This window comes from Lactuca sativa, chromosome 3 (assembly GCF_002870075.4).
Source record: "Lactuca sativa cultivar Salinas chromosome 3, Lsat_Salinas_v11, whole genome shotgun sequence".
Taxonomy (NCBI): Eukaryota; Viridiplantae; Streptophyta; class Magnoliopsida; order Asterales; family Asteraceae; genus Lactuca; species Lactuca sativa.
In genome coordinates, this window is record NC_056625.2 from 88,884,122 (window position 1) to 88,894,067 (window position 9,946).

A 9,946-nucleotide genomic window follows, 5' to 3' on the forward strand; every position below is an offset into this window, starting at 1 on the left:
TACTTTGTATGCTTAAGCATTTACAAATAAAATTAGTTTTTATTTTTTTAATTCTTTGATTTCTTATTTTGTGTTTTTATCGATTCATATACACAAGAGAATTGGTATGTTCAAGTCATCTTGATCTTCCATCAATGCTAACAAAACTTATTCTTTTTCTGAAACCACGTCGATACACTAAGGTAAGTCCTATTCCTTTTTTCAATATAAGAAACCATGTCGATATACTCAGGTAAGTCCTATTCCTTTTGTCAATGTACGAGATCAAGAATACATCACTCTTTGATTCATATTATGGAAAAACGCTACTACAGCCCCTGTACAGCTTGAGCCACCATCAACTATCAGTTGTTTTAAGGCATCTCTCACAGTCATGACCAAAATCCCATCCCCACAGAAGCTTGACACCAATTACACTTGCTATGTACAACCTCAAGCATCAACTTCTAGTTACCATTTAAGGAATTCAAAACTTATTGGGACAAAGCTAACCCATCACTCCATGCATAACTATGAAGACATATCAATAAATAAAGCATGATAATTAACCGAAAAAGTCAATTATGAAGATTTTGATATTGAAACCATAAATAAGATTGAGCCCTCTTCATCCTCTCAACATGGTGGGTTTGTATTTCAACGTAATATCACACATATAAATGAGGGTCTACATCTTGCATGGAATGCCAATGTCTCTGGCTTAAAGAAATCATTGATATAAGTCCCACATTATGTTGCCAATGATCTCACGTTGTAGAAGCATAACATGGGTGATACACCGGATATAATTAACAACTATTTTAAGGTTTTATTGATGTTGTCAACAAGGGGAAGATGTTTACTACCAATTAAAATAAGGAATGTTTATCAATCTTAGAGGGCCCAGACCTCAAAATGATTGCACTATATTACAATAATATTACAAAAACGTATGGAAACAAACAAGAAATTAGAAAAAGGTTGAGGCATGTGTTTAAAACATTGTACATAAAAAAATTTGTCCGCTACCGAACATTTGATTTCCATGACACAATAGCTTGAAGTGGCTCTTCTAGTCCATCCGAACCCTCAATAGGCCTAGAATATGTCTTTTATACCACAAGAAAAAGAAGTAGACAATCTTGAGAAAAAGGGATTTTGGTTGCATTCTTGATGTCTAAAATGTTTGTAATATGGTTGTGTTTATACTACAAACCATAACCTATAAACAATTAAATTGACATTAAACCACAATTCATAACCGACATTATATTTTATATCATTCTTAAGTACGCATTATAATCGAAAATTAAACATGAATGTTCAATTATACACCATTCAGCCCCTCAAGTTTGGTTATTAGTTTCAATTCACTAACCATTTTCCAGCAAACTCCCATATGAATTGCAATTGATCAAACGTTTTCAAGCTACCTAAATAAAATCCAACGATTAAATTGTGCATAAGATGCGTAGGTGCTACCCTTTGAATCTTCATTTAAGATACATATATTTGATTTACTAGCTAATTAGTTGAGTCGATATCCTTCAACTCTTTATCCGTTTATGTAAATAATCAATATGTGTCTCCCATAATTATCCCTTAGTAATTTCATTCATACTAAAGCTCACTAGTTCGAACGATAGAACCATAATTAGTGTAAAATTTAAACCATGATGATCTTTTGAGAAACCATTGAACTATTTCTCAATCACGTAATTCCAAATCTAGAATACTTATATTTCCATTCATACTCATTTCAATGTCATGCTGAAATCCATAATATTGATCAAAAACCTTTATACTCTTTTGATGAATTTCATCCAATATAATCTGATTTTATGGAAATAAGTGTTCAAGTAAAGAAGTTTCTTTTGATTCTAAATTTCCATCCACAAAATCAATAGATGTTTTCATTGAGACCACATGTAATTGTGTTTAAACCAATTTTCATGTTCTTTGGATCTATCTGCTTTCATTTTCCTATTGAAAATTCATCTACGACCTAGTGGTTTGTGTACCCTTTTACTCCATCATGATATATTTCTCCCTTATTTTCTTCTTCATTAGAAAATTCTTTCTGCCTAATTCTTTTTAAGGCACTTGTGTTTTCTTTATCAAGACACGGAAACAAATTTTTAATGTATGGTGCATTTATTGATTCGATTATCGTGCCTTTATGAATATTCGATAGACGTTTATTTACGATAGACGTTTAAATGCTTCTTGTCTCTCCGAAAAGTTACATCCAAGTTCTAATATCGTATATAAACGTTTAGAAATCTGAACACATAAAGTTTCCAGATCCGGTCGGCAATAGACCATAGATTCGAGCAAATAATAGCATCATAAGGCATATAAGGTTTTTTTTATATAAATCATTTAGCACATAAAAGCAATTAGGCATATTTTATAAAATAATCTAGTGTTCGTGTCTGTATATTTCCTAAATAAAATAGACACTCATCTCACAATCATCTATTAGCATTCTAAGTTTAATTCTAGAAATTCTACAAATTCCTAGTTCGCTTAAAATAATGCTCTGAAACCAACTGTGACATCCCCAATTTCATGGCCAGAAAAGAACAGTTTGTTTATGCTTTATTTAAAAATTAGAGTATCCTTCTAAAAAATAATATGCCGTAATTTATTCCCAAAATATGATAAAGATATTATCAAAGCATTACTGAAGAAATGTATTTTAATTATATTAAAAACGTTGGGATGTCCTCGTCAATAGAGTACATAAGCATAAACCAAAATAACATAGGCCTTACAATATCTATTAATCTATTGGCCTATAACCTATAAATCTCTCATTTGATCATCACGCCGGCGCTCTAGTGCAACTACCTATAGTACAAGAAACTAAGGGGGCCAAGCTTGGGAGCCTGGTGAGCACATAGGGTTTTCAAACCACAATAATAAGTTCTTTATTTTAATCAAAACATTCAACCCGATTATTCATTCCCGTTAACCTAATTCTCTATCCCTAAGCATCTAATTTATGAGACCTATCCTAAAGATTATATTTAGGATGATAATAATGCTTATGGATTCCTTAGAAAAATATATGTTAGTAAGGCAACCATGAGGGGGATGGTGTACACCTAGTCAACACGTCGTTCACAAACACCTACAAGTTGCGAGCCTGCTAGCATTCCACTGGACTGTCTAGAATAGTTTGTCGTCATCATCTATACTCCGCTAGATGGCTAGATCATCTTTAACATCAACTCCTCTCATTATTTATTTCATCTTTCATCATCTATATCATCTACCGATCTTTAACCAACATAATTGTAGGTATAAAATACATATACAATTTAAATCAAGTAAAACATGTATAGATCATTCATCCAACATACATATCAAGAACACAGATAATAGGCACATATAGCAAGTAATTTATATTAAATACTTCAGATCTATGTGTAAGATGGAAGTAACTATGAACTCACTTGTTAAAGTGACGAGTCGTAATTCAGGTAGTGCTTCGCTTCTAACAATTTTTTTCCTTTGACGAAACCTAGTATCATTATCACTAAGTCTTAGTCTATTATTTATTGTCACTAATTATTAGTCTAGATTCATCATTAACTCAAAGTCTACTTCAAGATCTATCAAGTAAGGATCAGCCAGGCAGGACAGTTGGGAGGCAGGACCATTTCGACATATAGCCTTTCTGAAATCCAACAACCAAGCCAATGTGACCATTCTAGACACCTCTCCCGTAAGTAGATCAATCAATATAACAACTTTGAATCATTGATAAATCTTTTTTATAGGTTCATAACAATGATAATGAATTTACACATAAGTTATACTTAAAGTATGTTAAGCGTAACTCACTTATAAGGGGTTTAGCGAGAAATCGAGCTCTACGCGGGCAGAACTTCTAAGCCGAAAGCTCTTCTTCTCGGGACTTTATGGTGCTCCAGGCTTCTCTACTAACACATACGAGGTGCTAGGGAAAGGATTGTAGGGTTTAGGGGTGTTTGAGAGAGAATTGGTAGAGAAGGTGTGGAGAAATGAGTGAAAACGATCTCTATTTATAGGCTGGAGGAGTGTACGTACGTTGGGCGTACTCACCATTACGTTGGGCATACTATTTCAAGGTGTCACCATCTTATTCCATGCTGTGGGGAAGAATTTATGGCCCAAGTCTTTCCACATTTCACTCGCTTGTTAATCGCAAAAATGCATTATCTTCTAAAATCCGTAACCTTGACATACGTGCTCTGCTTTTTACGTTCTTTATATCCACGCGTAGGTATCGACGGGTTGTACAACTTTCATTTTGGTGCTGTTTGTTTTTCTGAGGTAAAATGTATGCAGTCTGCAGACAACATCTGTAGACCTCTGTAGCAGAAGAGGTGAACCAAACATCTGCAGGCTACTAAAATAAGCTAAAATTTAAATAAACTGATTTTTTCAAGTAACATACTGAAACATACATAAACATTCCCTAACCATACCCTGCTCTAAGGGCTCGCCTAACTTGGGCCCCGCCCCTGGTCTGCTACTGAAGTAGTGGTACCCCGTCCATATCCCTACTAGTAGTGAGATACGGGCCCTCGCCCACACTCACGTCCTTCCTATCACGGGCCTCGCCCCTGCTCTGCTAATATCGAGATATGGAACCCCATCCATACTCAGCTAGTGATGAGATACGACACCTTGCCCACACTCACCTCCTTACCAAGCACATACAATCATCATAAAGACAACTAGTATAAGCTTACACACTAAATAGGAATCTTCCTCGGGAGTACCCCGATATCGAACCCCCGACCCGGAAGCATACTAATATCTAACGTATTTGGGCTTACTCCGACAACGGCCTTCGGTCCGGATTCTATCATACCGACACATGCAAGAATCACAAAGACCTTTAGCATCCTAATATTCCTCGGGGCTCGCCCGACATCAGGTCGTAACCTGGAACATATACCAATAAGTGTCTATGGTTAACCCCCGGGTCTTCCTTCTATACATAAGCATAAACAAGAGCATGAACATAATGGGTCGGCATTGTGGCCGTAGACCCATGCACACAGTGAGGAGACTCACCTTAAACTGCTAAAATTGTTAATAACCCTCTGGCTGCTATCCAACAACTCTCCGAACTACGGCTCCTCTAGCTCCCCGAGCTACCAATACCAAAAATAGAAACACTTAGCCTAACTATCCTCAAGAAGCCAACTAACTCAACTTTGTTCAAAGTCCTGGTCAAAGTCAACCTTTTAGTTGACTCGACTCGTCGAGTTGTTCTGCCAACTCGTCGAGTCCATGCTCCTCAAGTCCCTCAATACCCCCGACTCCACTCGTCGAGTCTAGCGAGAACTCGACGAGTTTTCCTTCATATAACACTTCAGGACTATCTTCAATAGACTCGTCGAGTTCATCCTTGAACTCATCAAGTTCATCTTCATAACTAAGAAGATTGCCTTGGACTCGCTGAGTTCCTCTTCATCTTGTCGAGTACTATGATCTTCAGGTCCATTACGAACCCAGACTGGTTGAATCCTTTACTAACTCCATGCACTGATCCGAATAACAAACAGAAGGGTTTGGGTTTGCGACCCGACTCGCCGAGTCCATGAACTGACTCATCGAGTCCACCTTGTGACATCTCTATTATGCCGATTACAGTCCATTCCAACACCTTCAACCCATAGATCTGAACTTCTAATGCCAGCATTACACGTAAAGTTGCTAACATTACGTGCATGCAAGGTGCTATGGAGCTAAAACTCCTAATCCAAGCTAAAATGAAGGTCTAGGACATGAAATGGAGCCATAGCTGGAGAAAGCTACCCACTCAAAGCTCCTCAAGCTTAGAAATGCCCAGATCTGAAGTCCTTTTGGTCCTCAAAGGCTCAATACTCAGATTGGCCTTGGAAATGACCCAAAATGGGGAGAATACAAGCTAGAAAGGGAATGTAGATGATTAACAGGCAAGATATAAGCTTTATACCTCTAAATGATCTGCAATGCTATCCTAACTCTGGATCTATAGCTTCTTCTTGCAGCTCCAAGGTCCTTCTTCCTTCTCCAAGCTTCAGTTCACTCTCAAGGCAAGAACTAGCTCAACAATGGAGTTGGGTGGCTAGGGATTTGAGTTATGGACTGGAGAGGCCGCAAATGAAACCCTAGGGAGGAGAATAGGATGCTTAAATAGGGCACCAAGTCCTAAAATTAGGGATTCCAAACCCAGACCAAACTCGCCGAGTCCATTGCCGACTCACCGAGTTGGTCACGTAATCCGCGACACGGAACCAGCTCTGACTCGTCGAGTTCCTCCTTAGACTCGACGAGTTCACCCCTTTGACTTAGGTTTTTCTTTCCTTTCCGGGTCTTCTGGATTCTGAGTGTTACAACTCTCCCCCACTTAAACTAGACTTCGTCCTCACAGTCCGCCATGGTTAACTATCTTACAATCCGCTTATAGCTTTACGCACTTCACCCAATTAGTCCATTCCTGGATACATCACCCTCAGGATAATTTGATCATTACTACCTTCGAGTACAACCCTTTACCCAATCGGTAGCCTTACCGGTACTCCCAGTGCACTTACACTGATACACAAGGGGTTCCCCCCCCCCTTTTCCTTGCACTGCCACTGGCCTTTCCAAGGAAACTTCCCACAAGCAACGATCTTTTCGATCTCTATCAAGAACAAATCTTTTGTTGAAAACGCAATCGTGGCCACACTCAGCGCTGACCATCATACCAATACTCATGAAATATCCCCTCATAAGATGCTCCAATACTGAAATCTCCACCTAGCATGTGAATTCCAACCATCCTCCAAGACTATCTGATTCCACAGTGAGCAACTTAGCATTACCCAATTAGCTCATTGCCTTCTGCACCAAACAACTTATCATCATTCCTGCCTGAAGTCTTGTCGACTCCCATCTGCCTTCCGGATGAACTGAGACCACCCAGGTCCCAACCGATCCACCGTTACCCAAAATACCGGTTCCCCACTGGATACCAAACGTGAGAACATTCCCTCAGTCGCTCCCAACGACTCATGAAGATACCGTGACTACCTGTAATGCTCTACCAACCCACCCACTCTGGCTCTAGAAGATCTAGGATCCTCAATCCCCTACCTTACCCTAAGGTCTCCACCGGGTCCCACATGTTGCTAAAAGAACATGGGCCTCCCCACGGGTCCCACCCATCTATACTTCGGAGCGGCCTCTCCTCTTCTCACCTATCCAGGGCTATGCAGAACCACTCCTCTTCTGATCTCAACTAGCTAAACTTTCCTAGTTCTTATCATGCTAACTCGGAGATACGAGCCCCCGCCTACACTCCGCGAAATAGGAGATACGGGCCCCCACCCACGCTCCGCTAGCTAAGCTGCTAATGAATGCTACGGATTACCCGCAGTCTTACATCACTTCCCTCACTGACTCGTTGTTGGAGAATGTTGCGACTACCCTGCAGCCTTATATCCCGACTAAACTCGCACCTGCCGAAGATTCTTTGACCTGGTTTCACCGAACCATCCATCAACTACTCGTGAAGATGTGGACTCAAGGTTGGGAAGTTTTCCCCCAACTTCCAACCTAACTGTTCCTCAATCCAAACAGCCACTTGGGCTGCTTCCCTCCTCACCAAAACTGCGGAACCACCTCAGTCTTGCACTTTCTTCTGTTTCTGGCCCCCACGAGTGACTCTCCCCCACTTCGATTCGTCTAGATCCTCACAGCTCACAGCTTGAGAGAATTACCAATTCTGCTTACCATCCTCTGGCCACATATGCTAAAAACCCGAGCTCTCCACAGTTGGGCGTCTAACCGATCTATCCCCTAATGACACCTTCCTGAACTAGCGAGACACTACCGAGCCCCACACATTCATGCCACAGTTACTGCATCCAAAGTAACCTGCTCAAAAGGGGGCGACCTCCTACTATCATTCTAAAATCCAAGGTATGCAGATGGCATATAACTCAATCACAAGCAGACCACAAATTCCGAAATATCATTATCAATACCGATGCAGAACCATAACAATAAGATCATAACATGAGCTGATAGGGAAAATGAAAGAAGATATGCAGCTGATGCATCGGGCTGCTCACACCTCAACTGAAACCAACTGATATGCCCTGCTCCTCGCTGTAGACGCCTCCGCCCGACCCTGATGGTTGTCGGTGATCCTCAAGGTTGCAGGGATAGGTGCTATCACATGTCCTCCTGAATGCAAACTCGGACATTGGGCCTTCTTGTGGCCCCTCTAACTATAATGGAAACATATAAGGTCCGATCCGTGGGTGGTGGTAGCAGTACAATCTCTGTTGAAATGACCAGTCTGACCGCACTTGAAGTAGCCAGAATTACAACCATTGCCACCGCTACACGCACTCTCATGCATCCTGCCACACTTCCCACACCAGTTGCGGCTCTGATAATACCTCGATCTCGAATCTGACCCCTTGGGCCGTTTGCCTGAACCTGTGGCTACCTGAATCTCATCCGGCTTCCTCTTACTGATCTCCTCCAGATCATTCTCTCTCTCCCTGTCCTGAGCAATCATGTTCTCCAATGTCTTGTAGTTTGACCTGCTCACAAACTCCCTGATGTCAACTCTCAACATCTCATGGTACCGAGCCTTCTTCATCTCCTCGTTCGCCACATACTGCGGCACCATAAGGGCTCTCTCCCTGAAATTGTCGGTGATCTCTACCACTGTCTATGTAGTCTGTCTCAGATCCTGAAACTCCTAGGTTAACTGTTTCACCTCAATCACAGGTGCAAACTCGGCCTTGAACCTGGCCGAGAAGTCGCACCATGTCATCGCGTCCAACACAGAATCATCCCCGATAGCATGACCAACCTCCTCCCACCAATCCCGTGCTCTGTCCTTCAGAAGACAGGAGGCGAGTCGAACCTTGTCCCCCTCGGGACACTGGCTGGAACGAAAAGCATTGGCGACATCAGCCAACCATCTTCCACTAGCAATGGGGTCCCTAGTCCCATGATAGTCTGGAGCTCCACAAGCTCTAAACTCCCACAATGTCAATGTTCGTGCTCCAAACAAGGTTATCATCTCTGCGTGGAAGGCTCCAAGCCTCTCATCCAAAATCTCTAGGATACCCTCCTTGACTGTGCCAAAAAACACATGAGTCTAATCTAAAATACTGCACGTAACCTCCGCTGATACAAACTCCCTCATCCACTCCTCGAGCTGCTCGGTCCCTGAACCCGAGCCTGATCCCTCTCTGACACCTAACCCATCCACTGGTCCATCTTGCAATGTCGCCATACTAAAGACATGCCATAACAATCATCAAAATACACATCACTGCCGAGGAATTACACACACTCTACAAGTTCCCTAGTTTTATCTTGGCCCCTCTTGAATCAAGTATGGATCCTCTGCTTTCAGTAGTACGGGCCAATACTACCTTCCACATCTATCCGTACTTTCCTCAAAAGTTTCCTCTACTCCACCAAGTCCCTTACTACTATTACTGCTCCTAGCACTGAGTTCATCCTAGGCTTGCCCTAGGGTATCCTCCAACTCACTCCGTCCTCAACTACTGAAGGCATCGTCACAATGATATATTAGCCACTACTTGAATACCATCACATGTGACGAGGCTCACATAATCCTTCGAGTAACGGGCTCGTCCCTATAACGGTTGGACTCAGACAAGAGCTGTGCAATAGGGCCAAATCCAGCACTCTAAGATTATTCAACCCTTGTCACATGTTACTTAACGCATTCACCTAATGGCTAACTCCCATCACTCAGAGTACCACAAAGCCCAAAGAAAGTAGCATTCAGACAAAAGGGAAATCTAACCAGAACATAATCAAGCAATTCTACCCACACAACAAGAATCTGCACTAGCATGCGATATAAGCACTTGTAATCAGGCATAACCTAAACAGACTATCCTACCACTGTCTAACCAATAGTAGCATATAGCTCAATAAG